This window comes from Tenrec ecaudatus, chromosome X, assembly GCF_050624435.1.
Source record: "Tenrec ecaudatus isolate mTenEca1 chromosome X, mTenEca1.hap1, whole genome shotgun sequence".
Taxonomy (NCBI): Eukaryota; Metazoa; Chordata; class Mammalia; order Afrosoricida; family Tenrecidae; genus Tenrec; species Tenrec ecaudatus.
The window spans coordinates 19328317-19341806 of record NC_134548.1 but is presented as its reverse complement, the minus strand read 5'-3'; the positions used below and the strand labels follow the sequence as shown (position 1 = coordinate 19341806).

Here is a 13490-nt window from a genome sequence, read left to right as displayed (position 1 = left end):
GCTCAAAGAAACCCTCTTCTTTCTATCTATCTATTTAGCACTTATCAAACAATAGATACGTAACTCCCACCTCAACAAATTCCAGGCTAGAACATGGACTGGAAATATTTAGCAGCTTTTCCTCTGGATAAATAGTGATAATCTTCAGAAACCCTGCCTGCTTTTAGTTATATAAACCCTTGATAAGTTGCAGAATAAAGTCATTCTAAAAGTGTTCTAGTCAAGCCAATGCCCAAGTAGATGACTGATCCTTCTCAAAGTCATCCATTGTGACCATTTATCCTAGAAGATGTCCTTGGCTGCCAGATTACAGGCAGTGAGATTTCATTGCATTGTAAGCAGCAGCCTCCTAAAGATGGGAGAAAGCTCTCAGAATACTTATCACACCCTATAAGCTCTACAATAGACACAATCTCATTAAAAACTCTGCATCTTGTCTGTTAAGACTCTACTAAACAATCCAAACCAAACTCACTAGCATTGAATTGATGTCAACCCACAATGACCCCATAGGACAAAGTAGAGCTTCCCCTGTGGGTTTCTGAAAACTATAACTCTTTACAGAAATAGAAAGCCTCATCTTTCTCCTGTAGAGCAGTTGGTTGTTTCAAACTTCTGACTTTGTGGTGAGCAGCACAATGTATAACAGCTATGGTACTAGAGCTGCTGCAAAACTGTGTAGCAATACTTACCTGGCAGGGGAGATACCATGATCACGAAGGTGATTTTCCCAGGACGAGGCTTACCCATTGCACTCCGATGTGCTGATCCCTGAGATTTCCCCAAATGTGGGAAACTCGAATGCATAATTTGTGGTAGTGGGGGGCTGTGTTCACGCTATCCCCTTGGGGAAAAGACTGTGTAGCAATAACAAATACAGGTGTGCATTTGTATTCATGTTTTGTTGTTGTTTTGGAGTGCCATTGAGTCTGTTGGTTTCAACCCATAGCAACCTTACGCAGACAGAACAAAACAGTGTCCAGCATCATCTTTACCATTGTTCCTATGCCTGAGCCCATATTCACATATGTGGTATAAATCCATCAGCTGGATTATTGTGATCTCAACACTATAAAATTCTAGCCAAAATATATAATATAGCGCTTTCTTCCTCCAATGTAACCTCTCTAGGACAGATAGCCAAAGTAAATAAAATCTAAAGCAAGAAACCAAACCTTGAAACTATTTCCGGGAACCATAACTCATCCTCCTTATCTGTGTGGACTTTGTCTAGGACATATCTCCTCTGTCTCCCAGCCTTCTGTCCACCGTGTGTGTGTGTGTGTGTGTGTGTGTGTGTGTGTGGAGGTCTGCATCACTCCATACATGTTGCTATTGCACACTTTTAGTGGGAGCTTCATCTGAAGGTTGTCAGTTTTTCACTTCCATCTCCAAAATCGTCCCCTACAGGAGTCTTTTACTCCAAACTCACTGTCATTGAATCAATTCTGACTCATAGAAACCTGAGAGGACAGGGTAGAGCCACCTGCATGGGTTTCAAAGACAGTAACTCTTTAAGGGAGAAGAAAGTTTCATCTTTCTCCCTTGGCTGACCTTGTAGTTAGCAGCTCAAGTTGAAGCCCACTACCTTGATAAAACTAGTGCAGTGAAAATTGAGGATGAGAGCCTCCTGTGAGGACATGGAATTTGTCCAAAGGGCTCCAGAGTCCCAACTTCAATTTGTACAGATGTACACACCTGGGATGGAGCCTTGGTGCTGCTGTGGGTAAGGCTGCCAACCTCAAGATTGGCAGTTCAAACCTACCAGCCACTCTGTGGGAGGAAGAGGAGGCTCTTGGTTACCCTAAAGATGTACATTTTCAGGAAACTTTTTAGAGCAGCTATGAGTTGTAATTGACTTGGTGACAATGGGTTTATTTTCTGTGTTTTGGTTTTATACATCTGTACTTTCTGGTAGGGAGCTGGAATATCTAGTCTGCCATTCATATGTCAATAAGACAGCTCTGAACACTGTGTATCAACTAGGTCCTTATGTTATTGTTATTAGGTACCATCAAGTAAATTCTGACTCACAAGGACTCCATGTAACAGAGTAGAACAGACCAATAGAGTCTCCACACCGTCCCACCTCCAAGTAATCTTTATGGAAGCAGATTGCCAGGTTGTTGTTGTTGCTTTACTTATAGAGTCATTGGGTGGATTTGAACCTTGAACCTCTTGATTAGCTGTGTAGCACTTAACCATTATGCTACCAGGACTCCTTGCATTCTTAAACCACTACGTTAAATTTTCTCTAATTCCAAAAAGACATCAAATATGAGTGCTGTGTTTCCTCCTCGGTACCATTGATCATAAATAAGACTCTCAAAAAAATCTTCTCTCTAAACTGGCTCACTTAGAAAAATGCCCATGTAGATCTTTCTTCCTTATTCAGTTCCTATCTATCACCAAATAGCCCTGATCCTTCCTTCACAGGAATCTCCAAAGAAAGTCCCAGCCTAATCTCTCAATAGCTCATGTTGTGAGATTTCATAAAATTCTTTTGAAAAAGCTAGAGGTCAAGAGTCCAACGATGTAACTTTGGGAGAGGCACTTAATCCAGGAAGCCTTCAGTTTCTTAGTCTATTAAAGGAGAGGCTTAGAGTAAATCATCATAAAATTTCTTTCAACTTCTGAAAAGAAACAAAGGAGGAGAGAGAAAAGGAAGAAGTGAGAGAAAAAAAATATTTAGAGTATCAATCTTTGTAGCTGCAAATGACCCCTTTACACTCTCCCTAAGATTTTCTACATAATCTCCTTTAGCAGAGACAACCTTTTAATTCTCAATGTCTAGATCCTAGGTTCCACCCTTTCCAATAATCTTATACAATTGAATGTGATGCATCTCTCAGGTATCTTTGCCATTACAACTCGATCTCTAAATAGATATTGTAAGATTTCATCACTTAATAGAGAAACTAAAAAGGGAGTAAGAGGATAGGATGCATTTTATCCCAGAATGAAAATGTGTTGGCTGGCTTTTATATTGTCTAAACATGAAGTAGGTTAGAAGGCTAAAAGTAAGTCTAGGGAGATGAACCCAAGGGATCATGGGTAAGAGAATATGAGGCCTGTCCCTATTTGTGTTCCTCAGGATCTTGACAAGACAGAGAAAGTACACTCAAACAGAATGACTGCGGTAGTTAATTTATTGTGCCAACCTGGCTTATAAACACATGTGGGGTTAATTCAGGGGCAGAGGGATAAATGCTTAGTGAGCCTTGCCTTTCTAGTTCTTGGGTCTCTTTCTTTCTGATGCTTGGACCAGGGTGCAGCTGCCTTAGCAGTTCCGTGCTTTAGGTGGCAAGTCTCACTTCCTGCAAGACATCCCTGAGGAGAAGCCACATGGACCTACCCCGATGCAGCCCTGGGTGCTGGAGCAGCCGTGTGGAGACCCCTGCCAGAGCTGAGATGCTTACACATTCACTGACTCGGCTTTCCTCCTGCAGTCGGCATCATAGTGTGTGTTTTGTGAGATGGAGGAGGACTTTGTGGATTGATGTCGGACATATGGGTTAATGTTGGACTTGTGGGCTTGGGCAGCACTGGGTTGGGATATTTTCTTGACGCACACTGAACCTTTAGATAAAACTCTGTCTTGGACATGAGTTTCTGTGGATTTGTTTCTTTAAAGTATCCAGACTAACACAATGACTTTAAAAAATATTTAAGGACACCCGTCAACTGATAGTCCAGTACTATGAGAGATCGCAGGAGGGAGCTATTGCCACCATTAGGCCTGAAAGGACAAGGGCACAGGTTGGAGATAGTACACAGAGGAAACAATGGCTGTAAAAATTAAATTAATAAAGAAAGCAGGCAAGATGAAATAACTGGCAAAACCTCTCAAATCTAGACCTCAGGTGTCTTTCAGATCACAACATTTCTCCTCCGAAAAGGCTGGGCTCAGCTGGTTGAATGACACGCATGGCAACGGCACTGTGATGGCTAAGTGACTCAAAATGATATTCCATCACTAACCTGGGGCTTGAACTGAGAACAAAGCAATGGTTTGCCTATCCACCTAGTTATGCTGCGTATTCAAGATGCTCCATGTCGCATTTTCAGATTCTTACCTGTCCCAACACTGTGGACATCCCCACTCAAAAAAAGAGGTCAGGAAAGAGTTTGTCAAAACCATGACATAACCCATGTGCGGCCCTACAAATGGCTTCTGCACTTCCACTGTCACCCAGGGCCTTCCTCGAATCAAGCGTTCACAATTGAAGCTCTTAAAATGTCCCTTTCCTTCGAATTTGGATTTTATTATTCACAATACATAGATGAGGGGTGTGACTAGCCTCGCTAGCAGATGGCAGATTATGGCAGATGTAGTTAGGTTAAAGCCAATGCCTTACATTTGATCTCCTTTTTAACCCCTGCTAAAGTTGCTTCCATTTTCAGTTTTTCTACTTTCTCTTTGATTAAGATGTTTCTGTGTTTTGTCTAGCCACTGTTGCTTTTTATTGGTCTATTTGTTTCCTGCTTGTGTCTTGTATGCTATCCTGGATATGAAATCCAGGAGAGGGAGCTCCAAGGAGACAGTAACTCTCTTGATCATTGCCCAGGGGTGTGGCAGAGGAGGATGAGGGGACATGGGGTGCTAACAACAATGTGTGAGAAGAAAATGTTCTGAAATCGGTAGCGGTGATGATTGCAGACATCTTCTTAATATGATTGAATGATTACATTATATGATATGTGAAGTATATGCCAATAGAACTATTTTAAGATTATGACTGCACAACTGCTCAAATCAGAAACCTTGCCCCAAGAAACACATACAATTTCTTGACTAAGATAACAGCCCTACAAAAAGGCTTAAGAGGCCTGCCCAAGGAGACTAAGCTCAAGGACACTCTGCTGCCTATGGCATCTCCCCGATAGGTCTCTCCGGCAAGTCTCCATTCTTTAATTTAAGTAAAGTATTTCTTTGTTAAACTTATCCCATTTGAGTGCGCTTTCTCTTTCTTGCCAGCATCCCAACTGATCCAAGGAAGAATAGCCACACTTCTTTCAGAAGGCTTAAAGTAAGTCTAGGGAGATGAACCCATGGGATCACGAAAGATGGAATGCTCTACTCCCATAAACACAGTCTCCGAAACCCTTGGGAATAGTTCTCCACTGTCCTACAGAGCCACTATGAGTTAGAATGGACTCAAGGGCAGTGAATTTGGAGGGGGGGAGGTTTTGTTTTTAAATCAACTGAGACTCCAGTACTGTGAGAGAGCTTAGCATGTAGTCATTACCACCATTAGGTCTGAAAAGACAAGAGCACACGCCACCAAATATAACCTGGCACCTTTAGTACAGGCAGCCAACCTACCATGACTGGGCAGGGAGGGAGTTGGTGGAATATACCATCTGACCTCACTCTCAATTTGCCCACCTGCCTCTTAGTGGGGCCTCCCATTGGCCAAAACCGGACATCAGAACACAGAGTGTACATAGAGACAGTCTATAAAATTCAGTCTACTGGGCCAGAGCTGGGTGGCTACAAGGAGAAAAAGGCCCTCAAAGAGCAAGTTGAAATGACCTAGTCAAATATTCAAACAGTTCCCTGATAAACATGACAACTTCCACTCAAACTCTGGCAGGAAAAAATCTATTTCCATTCTGAGCTCTTGTTCACGCCATCTTTTATTCATATCTGGTCTTTACAGACCTGCCCTCACAAGAATAAGAGCGAGTTCACATGCATAGGGCACAATCATCAGAGTTTAACGCTTCCTTTGAAGCCATGCAGGAGCACCCCGATCACGTCGGAGCTTTGGCTGAGATATGGGATACTCTATTTAAAACCTTGAAATATGTTTAGTTAGGCATTTTCTCCACTCCAAACCTTGTCCGTGTGTATTCAGGGGTCCTGCTCATAGCCTAGTCACATCTCAGCGCACCTGAAAGGCCCCAAGCCCATGACAGTGACAGAATCTGTTGGGTTCCAGGTCTCCAGCCTTCCTACTGTGAAGACAAAAGAAGTTGAGTGTCTTCCAAGAATTAGTTCCTCTTTTGAAGCGGAAGCATTCTGGGGGGCACAGTAGCTTCCTGTAGTTTCTTTTTCTCCTTTTTCTCTTATTGTACATTGGCCATAAAATATGAATCAGATTGAAGAAAGGAAGGTCCCATCTCAGCTTTACTGTAGCCCAATTTGTTTGCTGATGAAGTGCTTGACAGCAAGCAGTGTGGGCTTGTTTACTCTTCACTGGAAAAGATGCTCCACTAGAAGCTATGGAAAAAGAACCCTTTTCAAGAAGCTAATAGAATGAAAATTATTTAAATCCCTTGAAATGTATGCCAGAATAATCCCAGGTTCTATATTAGTCCAAGGCCTAAATAGTACTGTTCTCTATATAAATAGAGTCCTTTTTGCTTAGGAGCAAACTGTCAAAAAATACCACCATACATTTCAAAATAGGATGAGTCTGAGACAACTCAGAATAATGTCAAATTTCATGGAGTGCAGATGGTTCTGTCTGACTTGTCTGAAGCTGCTTGGTGTGTGGCGGTTTTTCCCCCTGAGAACTAAATAGATTTGGGTGATAGAAACCTATTGAGTAATCACATGAATGCATCTGAATCTCTGTAGGAAATGGGTTTTAGAATGTGTACTCGTCATGAGCTTTGCTTCTTTACCAACCCCCCGCCCCTCCACGTGCACACAAACACATGAGAGTTGAGACCTGGAGCTTTCAGTGCTTGGACCAAAGTGGGTAATTGACTCTGGGTATCCAATGCAGAGTCTAGATTGGCCAGCCAAATGTCTTTCTTCGTTTGGGATACAGGAAGAGCAGGACATCTGAATGTTGGCAGTTATCTTCTACACTGAGGTAAACTTGACCGAAGACCACCGTTTAGAGATGGCCATGAGATGCCATATGTAAGCCGAACAGAAGAATCCGTCTGAGGAGTAAGAAAAATGGGATGTCAATGACAGAGATAAGCAAATAGAAAAGCCCCTGTAGCTCCAAAGGCAGAGTCGGATACAGGTCAGAAGATACAGGTAAGGCCTTGACTTCTATCTGCTTTCCAGGGTGCTTCTGTACTTGTCACTATTCTACCGGCCACATGGAGCTGTCCATCACAGACTGCTAGACAGCCATGGCCACTGCCCTGGCCACACTTTACAAGCCACCAAGAGTCAACTCTCATGGGTCGTGTTCTGGAGCAAGTTGCACCATCAACCTCATCTCGGTGCCATGCACGCATTTTCTTTTATGCCCTCAGATCTTGTCTGAAACAAGATCAGAGAAAAGACCAAAAGGAGAATGGAACATAAAATGTAGACACTAAAAAAAAATTTTTTTAAATAAAAAAAAATGTAGACACTATTCCTTCTGTAGAAACCGCGAAAGCTGCCGGCCCCTCAGGAAGAGTTCAGTCCCCTGAAAAATCCTGGCATTTTTAGCAGACTGCACTTTTCCTGAGAATGTCTGTGTTTTCCAGAGCATGTCCGCTCAGAATGTATGAGCCGAAACCTCCTAGGGATTTTCCATCACTTGTTTATATTGTGCCTGGATCTACTTGAATGAGTTTAATATAAATAAGATAGAGTGATGTTATTTTTCCTGAATTGAGACCGAAAATCACTTTTAAATATTGTTTTCTGCTGTTGACTAAGTATAAATGGCATTTAGACTGATTGCACTATTAGCGAATAAAGGGTGTTGAGTTTTTAAGGGATTACAACTTGATTTAATAAAATTATGAAACCAAATTACAATCAGAGGGGTGTAGTAGGAGGTACTAGGAAACAGCCTGTGGTGTAGCGAATTACTTAAGATGGTCCTTTCAGCTATTGTATGAGTTCCACAGGCAGATTGGGTTGGACTAAGGGTGGAAGTTGTGTCCTCCACCCCAAATATGTTCTACTTGGCTTGGCCAGCGTCCTCAATACTGTGGGGTGGCCCTCGATTTAGTGATCCATGCCATTATCCTCACTTATGTAATATTCTCTCTCTCTCTCTCTCTCTCTCTATATATATATATATATATATATATATAAAATATAAATCTAGTACATCCTCAGGAGAAAGCATGGGCTTTCTACTCCTGTAAACAGTTATAGTCTCAGAAATGCACAGGGGCAGTTCTGCCCTGTCCTATAGAATTGCTCTGAGTCGGCATTGACCCTGTGGCAGTGTGTTCGGTTTGGGCTTATGCCTATGGTTGCAGGAGCCCTACTGGCATCATGGGTTACATGTTTGGCTGCTAACTGCAAGGTAAGAAATTCAAGACCACTAGCTGCTCCATGAAGAAAGGATGAAGCTTTCTATAAAAATTTCTAGTTCCAGAAACTCACAGGGGCAGTACTACTTGTACCTAGAGGATCACTATGAGTTCGAATGACTTGTTGGCCGTGAGGGTTAATTTTCTGTATGTTTAGTTGTTTTTATATATATGCCTGTGGCTATGGTTCCATTTTGGAATGGCTTCTCTGTTATATTAGGCAGGGTGAAGGTGTGACATATCTTGAGTCATCCCTTTACTAGAGAACATGATTTAAGTCATCATCATCACCTGAGTCACCGCTCTGACTAGAAGTATTCAAGTCCCCGCTCTTCGCTGCCTTATTGAAGGTACACCCTTGCCTGAGTCACATCTTTTATCTTACAAGTGATCAAAGGAGAGAGACACAAGTAGAAAAGGGGGATCCAAACTACCACCACAAACAAGAGGCAACATTGCAAAGGGAACTGACCTTGGAGATCACCAGCAAGGTGGGTAAGGGAGAAGGAGGGAAGACAAAACAATAAGATAGACTGTTGGCTGGTGTTAACTTGGGTAAAATGGATGACGAGGAAGAAAAGAAATCAAGGATCTGGTGAAGGGGGTGCTCTTGGTGGAGGCGTATGCTGATTAGTAGTTTAAACTGCTGAATATAAAGTTGATGATCTGAAATGGAAAACCCCACCTAATTAACAATAAAAAATTGTCATTTAAAATAAAAGAAGAGGCAGGAGGGGAGTACCTTGGCTCCCTATGCTAAGAACCTTCTAGACCCAGGCAATAGAATGCTATAACATTGGAGACTGTGAGACCTGGCAAGAATCAGTGACAGAGAAATGGCGTCAGGTGAGGGACCGAACTAGGAGGCAATGCAGGGCACCTGCTGTCCCACAGAGTAAAAATTGAACAACCTCAGTCCCAAGCCTCCTGATAGAGGGTCGCCTCTGGTTACTCATCAATATTTCTCAAGAGCTTTGTAATACTTGCCCTCGAAGGAAAGAGGCAGGACCAGCCCAAGAAGTCCAAGGAAGAGAAGTCTCCCTATAAGGATTCCCGAAAAGAGGCTGCACAGATTGAAGAATAGTATTCAAAGTCATTTCTCATCCCACATTGTTACCTATTTCTTCTCTAATAAGCCCATAGTGGTGAGCTGTGAGTTAAGTGTGGTCGCAGCAATGACTTACCAAACCCAGCATACTGGGAGAGAGTATCATGCATCTGAGTGGTGTTAGAATTGGTAAAAAGGTTGGAGGGAGGAGGTGTGTGTGACCTCCAACTCATAGGAATCAACCCTGGGCTTATACTGAGAGTGATTTTTCTCCTTCATAAAATCAGAGGAAGACAGACCCTCCATCATAACCTAAAAATATTTTCATTGAGCTATAATTAACATATCATACAATTCAAGGGTTCTATAATATTTAGAAGGGTTGTTCAGTCATCATCACAATCAACTTTGGAAGATTTTCTTCCTTCTTGTACCTTTTGCTGTTGACTTCCCCTTTCCCCCACCACCACCCCATCCTTACTCCCAGATAATTCATTACTCATCCAGTTACTGCCTTCATAGGTCCACCCATCCTGGCTTCTCTAGAGAGAAAAACATACAAAAGAAATGAAAATAAAAAAGAAGACCCAGCAACCATGACCAAATAAAACAGAGAAAAAGCTTAATTTAAAAGAAAACAGAGAATATTAAAAAACTAGAATAATTTCAAAATGAGACCAAAGGAGCACTAGGTGGTCTGTTCCAGCCTAACTATGACTACTACAATCCACTCTGAAAATTCTCTTTGTCAGAGACTTTGGCTGTTTCCATTCCTAGGGGTTACATGCTGGGCTGATGACCACAAGGTTAGTCCTTGGGAGAAAGCCAGACTTTCTACTACCAAAAAGAGGTCTCAGAACCTCGCAGGGGGCAATTCTACTCTGTCCTATATGATCACTATGAATCAGCTTCAATTTGATGGCAGTGATTTTGAGTTTGGAGACTACAGACAGTGCGAATTCACCAGGCATAGTGTTCCACAAACCAGGTGCTTAGAATTTTAGACTCTAGTACCATTCTCTCCTCCAGGTTTGGATTTTATTATTTACAATTCTTGGATCACCCAAGCTGCTGTGCTTCTTCCATGTGGACTAACTGGCACCTCACTTAGATGACTGCTAGTTTTGAGACAAGCCGTTGAGACCATGGACCTTATTTCTCATAATATCCACTGAGTTAGTTTATTGTGCCAACCTGGCTTATAAACACATTGAGGGATAAATGGCTCAGTGAGCTTCGCCTTTCTAGTTCTTGGGTCTCTTGCTTTGTGATAGTCGGGCCAGGGTGCAGCTGCCTTAGTTCCCTGCTTTAGGTTTCAAGTCTGACTTCCTGCAAGCCACATGGACCTACCCAAATGCAGCCCTGAGTGCTGGAAAAGCCATGTGGAGACCCCTGCCAGCACTGAGATGCTTACACATTCACTGACTCGGCTTTCCTCCTGCAGTTGGCATCATTGCCCCTGAATATAAGAGGCAATATGAGATGGAGGAGGACTTTGTGGATTGGTGTTGGGCATATGGGTTAATTGGTTAATGTTGGACTTGTGGGCTTGGGCAGCACAGTGTTGGGAGGGTTTTTTGATGTGCATTTAACATTTATATAAAACTATATCTTATACATGAGTTCTGTGGATTTGTTTATCTAAAGTACCCAGGGGATTAACTGATTTCTTCAACACACTTTACTATAACGTTTATATCTTCGGTGATGTCCTAGAGATTTTGACACAGCCTTTTCCTCTTTTCTATATAATAGTCAAGCTTGTCTCAAGTACCTACAATTACTTTCCAAAGGAGGACAAAAGGAAATAGAATGTTAAATGTTCCCAGAGCTTAATGGTCTCATGTGACACTAACTAGCTTCAGTTTTCCTAAAGGATTCTTCTTCTTTTTTTTTAAATTTTTAATCGTTTTATTAGGGGCTCATGCAACTCTTATCACAATCCATACATACATCAATTGTGTAAGCACATTTGTACATTCATTGCCCTCATCATTCTCAAAACATTTTCTCTCTACTTAAGCCCCTGGCATCAGGTCCTCATTTGCCCCCCTACATCCCTACTTCCTCCTACCTCATGAGCCCTTGATAATTTATAAACCATTAATTTGTCATATCTTTCCCTGTCCAACATGTCCCTTCACCGATTCTTCTGTTATCTATCCCCAGGGAGGAGGTCACATGTAGATCCTTGCAATTGGTTCCCACTTTCCAATCCACCCTCCCTCTATCCTCCCAGTATCACTACTCACACCACTGGTCCTGAAATGATCATCCACCCTGGATTCCCTGTGTTACCGGTTCCTATCTGTACCAGTGTACATCCTCTGGTCTAGCCAGACTTGCAAGGGAGAATTCGGATCATAATAGTGGGGGGGAGGGGGAGAAAGCATTTAGGAACTAGAGGAAAGTTGTATTTTTCATCGTCGCTACATCGCACCCTGACTGGCTTGTCTCCTCCCTGAGACCCCTCTGCAAGGGGATCTTCAGTGACTGACAAATGGGCTTTAGGTCTCCACTCCGCACTTCCCCCCCACATTCCCTATGGCAAGATTATTTTTGTTTTGATGATGCCTGATACCTGATCCCTTTGACACCTTGTGATCGCACAGGCTTGTGTGCTTCTTCCATGTGGGCTTTGTTGCTTCTGAGCTAGATGGCCGTTTGTTTACCTTCAAGCCTTTAAGATCCCAGACGCTATATCTTTTGATAGCCAGGCACCATCAGCTTGCAAATGTGGCGAAGAAAGCTGAGGATACTTCTATGATATTTTCTTTCCTAAAGACTCCCAGCTCCCCCTAATTTGTTTTATTAAATATCTCAACTTCCCGCTTAACTCTAAGCTCTGTAACAGGCTGACAGAGGTGGGTTGGGTCTCTTAAGGGTCTGGCCTAAGGTAAAATTGCAGAACCACATAGAATGTTGCCTGTGCCTTCCTTTTATTGTGCGCCCTGCCCCCCAACCCCTTCACTTAGCCTTATTATGGAGTCCTGGTGGCATCTTGGTTAAATGCTCTGCTGCTACCCAAGAGATTGGCAATTCAAACCCACGAGCCACTCACAATATTTAAAACGTTCACCCTACTATAACACAGTTAATCGCATATAAACCAAAACTCAAAGTCTACTGCCATTCACAGGGTTTCTGAAACTATAAATTGTTACAGGTTCAGACAGCCTCTTCTTTCTGCCACAGAACCACGAATGAACTAGACTCTTAGCTCAAAGCTGAACCCACAGAGCTACTAGACCTCTGCTAACCTTGACTGGCTCTGCAGTCTACCGGAGTTCAGTATAGTGTAAACATAGCGTTTATGTGTGTGACTCATCTTTTTCGGCCATATTTGCTTTATTGCAGTATCCTAAAATCTATCAGCAATATTTCCGTGTGCCTGTATAACTTTAGAACAGATGATTACATCCAGAAATCTTGGTTAATTTGGTGCATGTTTCTTCAAGACATTAAAAAATGCAGTTTCCCTTAAATCTGATTCATTTGAATGAGTTGAACACATAGCCTTGGTCAATAATAGCCTGGCTATTATAGAGGTTAATGCATGATACGTTCCTTGGGCATCTTATCAGGAGAGATCAGTCCCTAGCAAAAGACATCTTGCTTGGTAAAAGTAGAAGGTCAGTAAAAACAGGGAAGACCATCAAGGAGATCAATTGTCACAGTGGTTGTAACAATAGACTCAAACAGACTGTGAGGATAGCACAGGACCCGTTAGTGTTCTATTCTGTTGGGCATAAGGTCACCGTGAGTCAGAACCACCTTGACACTACCTGAAACAGTAATAGAGAATGTGTTATAGAGATATTGGGGTGATACAATCTTACTCTTAAACACGTCTCCATTTCACTGGAACACATTTTTATAGAAATCGTGAATCTGAGCAAGTCTTGTAACTTTGGCCAACAGAAAGTGATAGAAGTGACATTGTGCCAATTACAATCCTGGTCTGCAGAAATCCCCCACGACCACTCTTTCCTTTACACCCTGTTGCCACCATGAAAATAAGCCTGGGATGGCCTGAGATTGAGAGAATCCATGCAGGAGTCAACCCAAGGCCAACTGTCTAAGTCAAGGCCTTAGACATGTGAGAGAGTCTAGTGAAGGTTTGCAGAGCCCAAATTGATGCGCAGATGACCACAGTGAGTCCCACTGGGCCCAGCTCAGTTCAGAGACCACCATTGCTTAAGACATTTTAGAGTGG

At 42.5% G+C, this 13490-nt stretch overlaps 1 non-coding gene across 1 annotated transcript; it reads left to right on the top strand.

Annotated features, from left to right (window-relative positions):
- Window positions 1-684: 684 nt before the first annotated feature.
- On the top strand, window positions 685-847 carry LOC142435089 (U1 spliceosomal RNA). The gene has a single exon (XR_012781237.1). It is a non-coding gene; the product is annotated as a U1 spliceosomal RNA (small nuclear RNA).
- The last annotated feature ends 12643 nt before the right edge of the window (window positions 848-13490 follow it).